This window comes from Dermacentor silvarum, chromosome 1 (genome assembly GCF_013339745.2).
Source record: "Dermacentor silvarum isolate Dsil-2018 chromosome 1, BIME_Dsil_1.4, whole genome shotgun sequence".
Taxonomy (NCBI): domain Eukaryota; kingdom Metazoa; phylum Arthropoda; class Arachnida; order Ixodida; family Ixodidae; genus Dermacentor; species Dermacentor silvarum.
The window spans coordinates 237365328-237376181 of record NC_051154.1 but is presented as its reverse complement, the minus strand read 5'-3'; the positions used below and the strand labels follow the sequence as shown (position 1 = coordinate 237376181).

Below are 10854 nucleotides of genomic sequence, written 5' to 3'. Positions count from 1 at the left end.
CAGGTCTTCGAATTCCTCTGTCAAAATCGTGGTCATAATTTCCTAGCACCCGCTGCTTACTCAAATCGTCTTTAAAAGCGCATTCATAGCATCTTTGTTGCTATCCCCAGTCGAGCAACTTCTCTGGTAGTAAAGCCAGAGAAGTTGGTGGTAGGCAATCTCTCCTTACCTTGGTTCCCACTTCATAAAGAATTGCATCATTATGGCTTGTTGAAGGCCTGTCATATAGCGCGGTTCAATCTCCATAGATGTTTGGCCTTTCTTGAACCGGTTGCACTCCATTTTAGTCTGCCTAATGGCCCTACCGTCATTAACAAACACTGTTCGGGTCTACGGAATTGTTTCTGCATGGCTATCGCCAAGCTTCGCAGATAAATTTACGCAGTATCTTTTTTATATTCACTCCGTTAGCTTAGCTAACTCAAGATCGCGCCGAGATTAGACGGCGGTACTCAACACAACTGCTGCTACCCAACAGCATACGCAACTAAAGGACGCGTCCACCGACAAGCTAAAGACACCGCGGACCCTCCTCCCACATCGCAGAGTGTGGCCAACCTACGCCCACCAGTTCTCTGTAAAATAAATATGGTAGGATATTTTCCAGACAGGCCCTCTAAGGGCCAGTGGGGCCGCTGGGTATGTGGTGACTATGATGGTATTGATTGGGATGATGATAATGGCGATGATGATGATGGCGATGATGATAGAAATGCTGATTATGACGATGATGACTGTTATGATTATGATGACGATGATGATTATTGATGACGAAAAGTTGTAAGGCAATCCAACCTCTAGTCAACGTCGATCAAACGTTGTCACTCCTGCGCGGCTTTCACGATAAATTATACGGTCCATTCACCCAATTCTCACCAACAACTCGCCCTGGAAGACTTAAACTAGACGTTGAATCGCCTTCCAACGTTTTAGTAAGACGGATTGCTGAGCTAGTTGCTACATGTTCTTATTTAAAAAAATTCGTGGGGCCGCAACATTCGTATGGGGACGGATTAGCAGCGAAACTGTTTAGGCTGCATACATGGGCTGCATAGATTATGAAATCATAGATCATTTTCAAAAGGCAACAAACTACACCGACACAAGCGCCGCCGCGGTCCCCGCACCAACCGTGCATCTACCCCAACCGCTGCTGCAGCTGCAACTCCGATGCGTGTGATGCTATGACCACAGAAGCGCAGGCCACGTGCACAGGCGCCGTCGCCACTCTTTCCCCCTCTGATTATTCGTCAAACAGGATATAAAACAAATAAAGCTCATGAAGGCCAACTTGCTACACTGATCACTGATTGCACTTTCTTATATATATATATATATATATATATATATATATATATTTTTTTTTTTTTGAAAAAGGTCGGTCCACCGACCGAAACTGTTGGGAAAATATTAAACCTAAGATAACCGCGAAGTTGTGCTTCTGATTTTCCTAAATACGCTTGGCCCATTGAAAAATCCAGTTACCCCTATATATATATATATATATATATATATATATATATATATATAATTAGTGTGTCTGTCAAAACGCCGCATTTATGTGGTTCTATTTCGACCCAAGATAGTAAACTTATTTTTGGAAGCTGGCGGAGTGCTTGAAGCCTGCTTCAGCTCTGCCGCGAGTCGGCCCGGTATTTCACCATATCCGGGGTCGGCCCACGCATTCCTGTCCCCGCGCCATGATACGGACGTAAGCCGGCCAGGTAACCCCCCCCCCCCTCTCCTCCTCCTCCTTCGGTAACGCATGCGGGGGATGCATGCGGGGGCTAGCGGTAAACAGCTTCACTGTAAAACCGAGCCCGAAAACAACACGGGACAAGACAGACAACTAGACAGGCACTCATCAGATGCTGAGCACCTGTCCAGGTGTCTCTCTTGTCCCGTCTTGTTCTCGTGCTCAGTTTTTAGCTATCACATTTTTATCGGCATGAGTGGAGATCTCGGATGAATACTAATATTTGTGGCATTCCATTACGATACATGTTCCATTCTGGCTTTCTCCAGAAGCGATCGCGCAACCTGCCTCACAAACAAAACTTAATGCCATCTAAACGTTATAAAGAGCCTACAATTATATAGGTTCGCAAATAATAGGCGAGCATCGCAAAACAAAGTTCGCTCTCCCTCTTACTTGATTCAGTTGTCGCCAATGCGCGTTTTACCGTGCGAAATTTCCATGACGCCACAATCGTGCTGCAGAAGTAACAGCAGTCACTGAAGGTACGTACAAACCGCAACATGCGCATCGGACGGCTCACGCAGTTCCGTACTGTTCTTGAACACTGCCCATGCCCTGGGCACATGCAAGCAGTATTCTCCACGATTATGCAGCGTCAGCCAAGGTCTATTTAGCCAATGCGCGCCGACTCTGCGCACAGTGTACAGTTGAGTCGACCATGTGTACGCTTCAATGAGCCAATGAGGTCACTGTGGCTAGCCACATGACTATTCCTGAGACAACACACCGCGCGCTGCGCCGAATCGACTCAAGAGGCGTCGTCTACTCTCGTAGAATATTACAATGACCATTGGCTGGACCTGTGGTCGAACCGGTTCGGAACGGTTTCTTCAAAAAGTTCCGGTTCGGGATTATTTCCAAGATGGCGGGAAACGATTGCGGTTCGGTTCCTGTTCAGCTGAAAATAATGGTTCAGCCCCGGTTTTCAGTTCTGTTCTGGTTAGGTTCGGCACCCTGCGCCCTGTGCGATGTGCTGAAGTTTCCAGCTTTTGAGAGCAATAGTCCGCAGTGGTTGTTCCGTACGTGACAAGGCGTTGGGCTCCCTGCTGCCGGAGCCTTTATTGCTGGTCGAAAGCATCCGATTTCTTCAATTTGGCTTGTGGCCATTGGTGTCTTTCGTAGCGCATCACGTGGTGGAACTTCTTCATCCACGGCTTGGGAGATTTTGCCAACCGCTCGTTCTTTGCAGTTCTTGTTCATTATTTATTTATATCACGATCTCTTTCAGCCCAGTAAGTATTCATGGATATCTACATCGTGCTCGAGAACTCGACTTCTTTTCTTCCACTGACATAAGGTGAACGCATGTGTACGGTATCATTGTTTCGTGAATTTGACAATTGATTACACGCATACTTTTAATTGCAATTGAACCTGTTTCTATAGCTTCATAACTTGTTCTCTACAAGCATTTATTTTCAGGCGGTAGGACGACGTCACACTACGAAGTTCTTGTCTTGCCACTGATGGGCCCGCCCGTGGCGTGTGGGTCTCAAGTTCAATTACAGCAATAGGCGCGGTGTTTTATTACGTCCACGAAATGGCATTCGTGACGCACGTACATGGTTATTATTTTCACAGAAACAGTTCCGCGTTAACAATTATTTCATTTCGCGGTAGTATTAGCCATTAACTTGCACCACAGGAAACAGCATCGGTATAATCAGGTGTATCTTACGTAGTGCAGGTACATTAGTGAGTATATCGTACACGAGCAGCACAAGAATACATCTTTTTGGCGATCCGTCAGGCTTGAACAACCCGGGCGCAAGAACGTCCTGGAGCCACCTGGTGGTGCTTCAGGGTCTTCATCTCTGGGGGGTTGGGAAAAGGCCTGGTCACACAAGGAGCGCTTGAGCATCGTTTTAGCAAGTCTACTTGCCTCGTGTGGTTATAATCGCACTCATCATGCTATCCTTCTCACAGGAATGGGCAGTATCGAAGATACATGTATGATAGGTACCATCTTAAGATACTCTTTAGGAATCTTGTATCCGTATCATGATACATTTAGCAAGACGTGTATCAGTATCTGTAATTTTGAAACACCATATGAAAAATCCTTTATCGTAAGATAACTTATATGACACACTTATAGCAAAATCCAAGAAGATATTCAGGGATCACTGAATCAAGAAATTCCCGGTAGTTTAAGTTTATTCTAAGAGCTAACACGTTGATGGTAACTCATTTTTTTTAATAACCGAACATGGTTGAGAAAGTTGAATGCTGTGTGGCACTAGTACCAATGCTTAATAAAATTTCACTATATAACTTTTGAATTAGTGTGACTTAGTGAAATATTGCAACTGCAGAATGGAAGTCAAGCCAGTGCTTATAGCATAATATTTTACTAGAAACTTTCTGCTTAGAACTTTTTTCGAGAAATACGTTCTGAAGATGTGTCGTGAAATGTATTGTTGTTCCAGCTAACAGTTCAACAAATATTTTTCACAATGCAGAAACGTATAATCTGGAACAGCTATGTCTATCTCTTCAGATCTTGAGTGCTTTGATTCCACTTTACGAGCGCTGGCACAGTTTTTGCTAAATACCTGCGTATATGTTAGGTATAAACGAATTTGAAATCGCAAAAGCGAGCGCTACACTATAGGGACCAACACTGTATCGTATTTATTCTGCCAGCCGCGGTCACACATCAACCTTCACGCCGACTCACTATTAGAAGTCAGTTGATCTAAAAGACACTAGTTGCCAGATTATTTTACCACAGCTGTACGAAATTTGGTCAGCAATTGACAATTACAAATAATTTGAATAACATGAGGTGGAAAAACATAGCTGATACCACAGTTAGCGCGCACCATCATCATCATTAGCCTATTTACGTCCGCTGCAAGATGAAGGCCTCTCCCAGCAATCTCAAATGATTTCTGTTTTGCGCCAGCTGACCTCGTCCTACTCTTTCGAATTTTTTTAATTTTATCACACCACCTAATTCTACGCCGTCCTCGATTGCACTTCCTTTCTGTTGACACTGATTCTGTAACTAAAGTAGAATGTAATGATTTGCACACTTTTATTTTCAAGGATAGCTGCCGGTATTGATGTGGCAATGCTCCGTATGTGCTGCAGCCCATTTTTTACTCGTCTGTAAGTTTCGTTTTCATGAACTGCAGAAAGGTGCGGCATTGGGCTAGTTGTTATTGCCTCTTGTAGTCGAAACAGAACTACACAGCTATTGTGTTGTGTGGGTCGTAGTCTTCGTTCCTCGCGCTGTTTCCACAAGTGGACCCTGATCGTTCTCACGATCCGGGTCCACTCTGAGTAATTGGCCTATAGATTAACGTACTCTTTCGCAGATTCTAGAGGCTGACTGCGAGCCATAACATTTCGTTCGCTTGGAAGGTTATTGAACATTACTTTTGTCTTCTGTGTATTTGAAACCCTATACTCTTACACTTTGACTGCTAAAGTCTTCAGTCCTTTGTTGCAAGTCATCTCCATCTTTGCTGAACAGGACAATGTCATCTGCAAACCGCAAATTGCTGAGATATAAGGGGTTTTGAATCCCTCCTAATTATTCTAATCATTCTAAGCTCTATATTTTACGCTTTTTTATTTTGTCGAGGATTGTCCTACTATCTTTAAACCTCACGGCCGTCGACAGGGTAACTATCACGTTATATATCTCTATATGGATACATTGGTATGATAACAAAACATGTTGAATAGTTCCGGCGCTATTTCGGATGCTACAGACGAATGGTCATCATCGGCAAATTTCCCCTTATTGCACCACTTGAGAGAATCCGATACCCTTATATGTGTTCGAATAGTACTGCTCAGCACATTGAAGTGTCATGACTTCTCTTTTCTTGACTTGATTGGTTGCTGTTCAATATCGTTCCATAGGTCTTCTCCTCTCCTTCACCCCTATTCACTATGTGCTCCACCCCTCCTTTGATTTAACACCCTTTTCTCAACCGCTGTCCGCACGTCTCTGAGCGTAATATTTACCGGTTAGTTTCGTGAATCATTCGCAGATTTTCCCCACTTTGAGTCAACGTTTTTCGAAAGTTGCCAAAATCTCATGATGATGAGAAAGACGAGCGGTCAAAAGCAGGTGACGGTCGACTCCTTCCGCTGCGTTTGGGAGCATATGTTCTGGAACCGGGGCTGAAGAGGTCAGCACGGCTATTGACAGTCAGCATGTTCTCTTTGACGGAACATTATGTGGCGTTACATGATGTACGGTTTCTTCATCTGAGGGGTACGATGTCAAATCCAGAGGCGCGTTTTGCAAAACCATCAGCGGCGCGTAGCGTGTGTGTGAAAACTTTTTATTTACCGAAGTCCTGATGCTCGACTCTTTAAGCCGAGGCTGGCCGCACCCACGATGGCACCGTTAGGCTCGACCTCGAACTTTAACATTAGCAATGCCGTTGTCATAATTGTGATAATGATAATGTGGTGACGTATACGTCAACAAGTTCGTTTTTTTTTTCAACTTTCTGGCGTTTCTAGGTCTTTAAATGCCTTGATACTCTGCGCTACATTTGAGGTCATTTACAGATGCACAGAAACCAAAAGGACATATTGCGACGTAGTGTTTATAAACATTGTTACGTTCGTAGAACGCGCGCAACCTACTCAATGCAAGATATGCAAATTACGCATTGAAGTTTAGTGTGTACAAATGTACACAAATGAACAGGTAGCAAAACTTGACGCTGACCCGCTTTATGATTGGACCAAAAGCAGCGCATCGTACCGAGGGTAGAGGCGGCCTGGAAAATCGCTGATTGTGCAGCGTACCTACGCTGATCTGATGCAAGTCCTGTCGGCCGCAAAGGCAGTTGCAGAATGGGGATGTAAAGCTTAGTAGGAAAGTTAAAAAAATTCTTACCTGTTAGTGCAGGAAATTGAAAGGAATGAAGTCTGCTTGCGGGAGATGCGAAATTTGCAAGTAAACCACTGTAATATTGTAGAATCCCCTGTTGTGGAGCTATAATGAGGAATTAACTAATGATTCGAAGTATCTTACGATACGAATGGCAAGTATCGTATCGGATACAATTGATTTGCTAGTATCTCTGTATATGTATCTCAAATACTCACCGGATGAGCAGGTTGTATCTGTATCATAATGCATTTGCAAAGTATCTTTGCCCACTCCTGCTTGATACTGTAGTCGGGTGTCATGTGGGCACGACGGTCTCTACGGCATCGAGGTTCGTTGCAGCGGCATCGGCCTTGTGGTCGCGGCGATCATACGAGGGAGCCTCGAGGCGCGCGCGGCATCCTCATCTGTCCGCAGAGACCTCGGTGGGGCCCAAACCTCATCGCAGCGCGACGTGCTGAGCTTCCAGCTCTGCCGGCCGACAGACGCATGCTTTCTCCTAATGGAGCCCGCCGAAGGGGGGGCGAAAGGGAAGGCGCTCGGCTCCCCCGAGCAGCAAGCAGCCGCTGTCCGCGTTGCCAGAGTCACGTGTCCCGGGGGGAAACCACCGGGCGCAGTTTGGGCCCCCGAACACGCTCCTCCACCGGGAAGCGCCGAACTGGACGGCGCACCTTGCAGGCAAATGCAGGCACAACGGCAGCGGTCCGTGGAGGTTCGATTGTCGTCCACGCGTTGTAGCGTGACCAGAGGGCCGGCACTTCGAAATGGCCCTCTTGGCGGCGATGAGCAATACGAAGAAAAAAAAAAAAAGAAACGTGTACTCGGTCAGACTTTTGATAACGACAATGCAATCAATGATTACTCCTGGGGACCGGGGAGCTTATCCGGAAGGATTTAATGGCCCCAGGTAGTTATGCGCGATGCGAGCGAGCGCTTTTTGACATCTGTTAACAAAGTACTGACGTAAACACGCAGTTTTGTAGTGGTCGGTGAACGTAATCGTAGTTGGTTGTAGGAGGAGGAAAGAGAAAAGCAGAAGGCAGGGAGGTTAACCAGAATAACGTCCGGTTGGCCACCCCGCACCGGGGGAATGGGAAAGAGAAACACAAAGGTGACAGGGAGAGAGAGGAGGGAAGGAAAGAAGGAAATTAGCAGTGAGTTCGCTGACGCGTGTTGTATTGCACTAATAGTCACAGACGTTCACAAACTAGTAGGTTGTAGATGCCAATAATTGGCAAGCATGTCTTACGCTAAGAGGGCACGGTATCGCAAATATTTGAAAGGGCTAGAATTTCCGAGCGCAGTACTGAACAAAAGAAAAAAAAAAGCTTGATGAACATTATGAGTATAATAAAAACAGATTTACGAGCTTTTGTGCAGCTCCCAAAGAAACATCCAGATACTGTGATTACACGAGACTGGGTTTGCTATCAAATATTGCTTTAACATCATGATCTACGCGCACGCGTATACGGCTGTGGTAAAGTGGTGAGCGTTTTATCGCCAGAAGGCAAAATACAGAAGTAATTTTGGTGTGACTGTGCCTGGTATATACAGGGTGTCCCAACTATCATGCACCAAGATTTAAAAATATGCAAATGCTAGGTAGCTGGGCAGAACTAAAGTAATGTTGTTTGCCGTCACTTGGAGATACTCAGGTTATTTCTTGCATTCCGCCTAATTACATAATTAGTCTTAATTAAATAATCAACTTCTCAAATATTAAAATTAGATGAAAAGTGTCAGTGAGAAAATTGTAGAGCAAGATTAAAAACTCCCGGTACAGCTTGCTGTTACTCAATATGTGCAACATAAAAGTATTTTTTTCGAGCGTGAAAGAAGCCCGCGAATACACGCAAAGTGCCTCGAGCGGCCAGTCGGCGGCAATTTTTGCGTGTATTCGCGGGCGTCTGTCACGCTCGGAAAAACTCTTTTATGCAGCAGGCATTTATATTTATGCCAAGGTAGGGGGAGGGACTCGAGCTGGAAGCCGTTGATTGTAAAGATTGAGTCGCTCTCACATCGGCAAGAGGCGCACATATCGTTTTACACTTCGTAGCATTTAATTAAATTAATGTTGAATATACGGTATTACAGGAAACAGAGACCGGACCATCATTATATGACATCCATAACGCTTGGGAGGATAGTACGCAGTTCATATAATATAAAAAATTTTGTAGTGCCGCAGAAATGCAACTTTACGATGGGAATTTCTCTAAGTGTGCCCTTGGTATATCGCTCAGTGAAAAATAGCCAAGATTACTTGAAGATGCATACGGTTGACTGAAGGCTGCTTAACAAGTATAATATAGTCACTGGCAGCAGCTCCGCAGTTGCACGCCTTGAATCAGATTGCTTCTTTTTTTTTCAGATGACAGCATATTAGAGCACTGCACGGGCTCGGGCTTACCCGAAAGCCCGGGCCAGGCCCGGCCCGTGGGCCGGGCCGGGCCGGGTAGAGGAGTTTGTTCCCGGGCTCGGGCCGGGCTCGGGCACGGCGTGTGCTTTTTGACCCGGGCCCGGGCCGGGCTTGGGTTTTTAGACGCGGGCCCGGGCCGGGCTCGGGCTTTCTTCGAGTTATTCTCGGGCTTCTCAACTCTGAAAAACATGTATTTTTCGGTCTCCGGCCGGGTTCGGGCCGGTTTCGAGTCGGGCTCGGGCCGGGCTCGGGCTTAAGGTAAAAGGGTGGCGGGCCGGGCCGGGCGGGTAACGTAGATCAAAACTTTTATGACGAGACCCGGGCCCGGCCCGGGCCCGGGTCTCGTCATAAAAGTTTTGATCGGGCTCGGGCGGGCCGCCCAATGTAAAAACGGGCCCGGGCCGCAAAAATCGGCCTGTGCAGTGCTCTACAGCGTATATATATATATATATATATATATATATATATATATATATATATATATATATATAAAAGCATCCAGCTCAATTTTACCTCCCATAGCCTGAATCTGGCCGTCAAAGAGGCCGTTTTCGATTATTTTCGCCCGCTTGGTGTTTCTTAACGTGGACGTTACACGTGCGTTCGGGCTCTCCCCACCAATCGGAATGTGGCAACCGCTGGCAGGAGTCAAAATCATGACCTCGTATTCAGCAGCAAAGGAGTATATCAACTGAACCGCCGTGGCGGTTGTTTTTCCCGTCAAAATCAACTGGGAGTTAGCGCTTGCTTTGCTTCTTCCTCATGTTTCTGTCATGTTTCAGTTTCAGTTTTAGTTTCAGTCTATTATTCTATAAATACTGTGAATAGGTTACAGATAATATACAGACGAGGCTCCAAAAGTCAAAGACTCCAGCGGGACCCTGATATGATAGCTATGTATGTACACTTACATCATCCCCGTGGCACTGCATTCGAATCAAATTGTGCTTGAACCACAGGAATGTTTGACTGCGAGTGCCCAGATGGGGGCGAAAAGCCTGTGCCGTGATCTCTTTAACTTCGCCCTTCCCTCTAATAGCCCAGTGACTCAGCAGTCGAAGAGTACGACGTTTGGTTTTCTCCTGTGCCTGCCCTGCAGACGCTTGCAACAAGAGCACTCTTGACATTTTTAACGTTGAGAGCGCCCTCACCTTCAGGTTTTAGAACTGTGCCACAAGCGCTTGGGCGTTGTGAGGAGCTGTGCACAGAACAAATTTGCACATCGCACAGTTTACTGTACGCCATCATCCTCATCCGCATTCCCTATATCCCCTTTTGTTCCCCGTAACCCATTTCCCTAGGCACGGTAGCGACCCAGAGACAAATCTACGGGCAACCTCTCTGCCTTTTGCACATTATAAAATGTTCTTTCTCTATGAGCTTATGAACGTTATCTTACAAACACCCATAAGATTATCACATAACACCGACTCTACGCCAACCTTTTGGCTTCCTCCGGCACTAATGACGCGACAAAGCAGGTCCATCTTACATTTTGGTATCCATATATATATATATATATATATATATATATATATATATCACCGCTAATTTCCTTCTTTCCTTCCCTCCTCTCTCTCCCTGTCATATATGTGTTCCCCTTTCCCATTACCACGTCGTAGGGTAGCCAACCGGACGTTATTCTGGTTAACCTCCCTGCCTTCTGCTTTTCTCTTTCCTCCTCCTCCTCCTCCATATCTGCGTAACTGCTATACAAGGATAATTTTTCTAAGTGTGCTTTATTTTTACAGTCGCGTCCTAGATGTCACAAACACACATACCTCTTAAAACAACGCCATTTCAACACTG

General features: G+C 45.7%; 1 non-coding gene across 1 annotated transcript; it reads left to right on the top strand.

Moving 5' to 3' along the window:
• The first annotated feature begins 1503 nt into the window (after nt 1–1503).
• Nucleotides 1504–1686, top strand: LOC119437914 (U2 spliceosomal RNA). The gene has a single exon (XR_005189582.1). It is a non-coding gene; the product is annotated as a U2 spliceosomal RNA (small nuclear RNA).
• Nucleotides 1687–10854: the final 9168 nt, after the last annotated feature.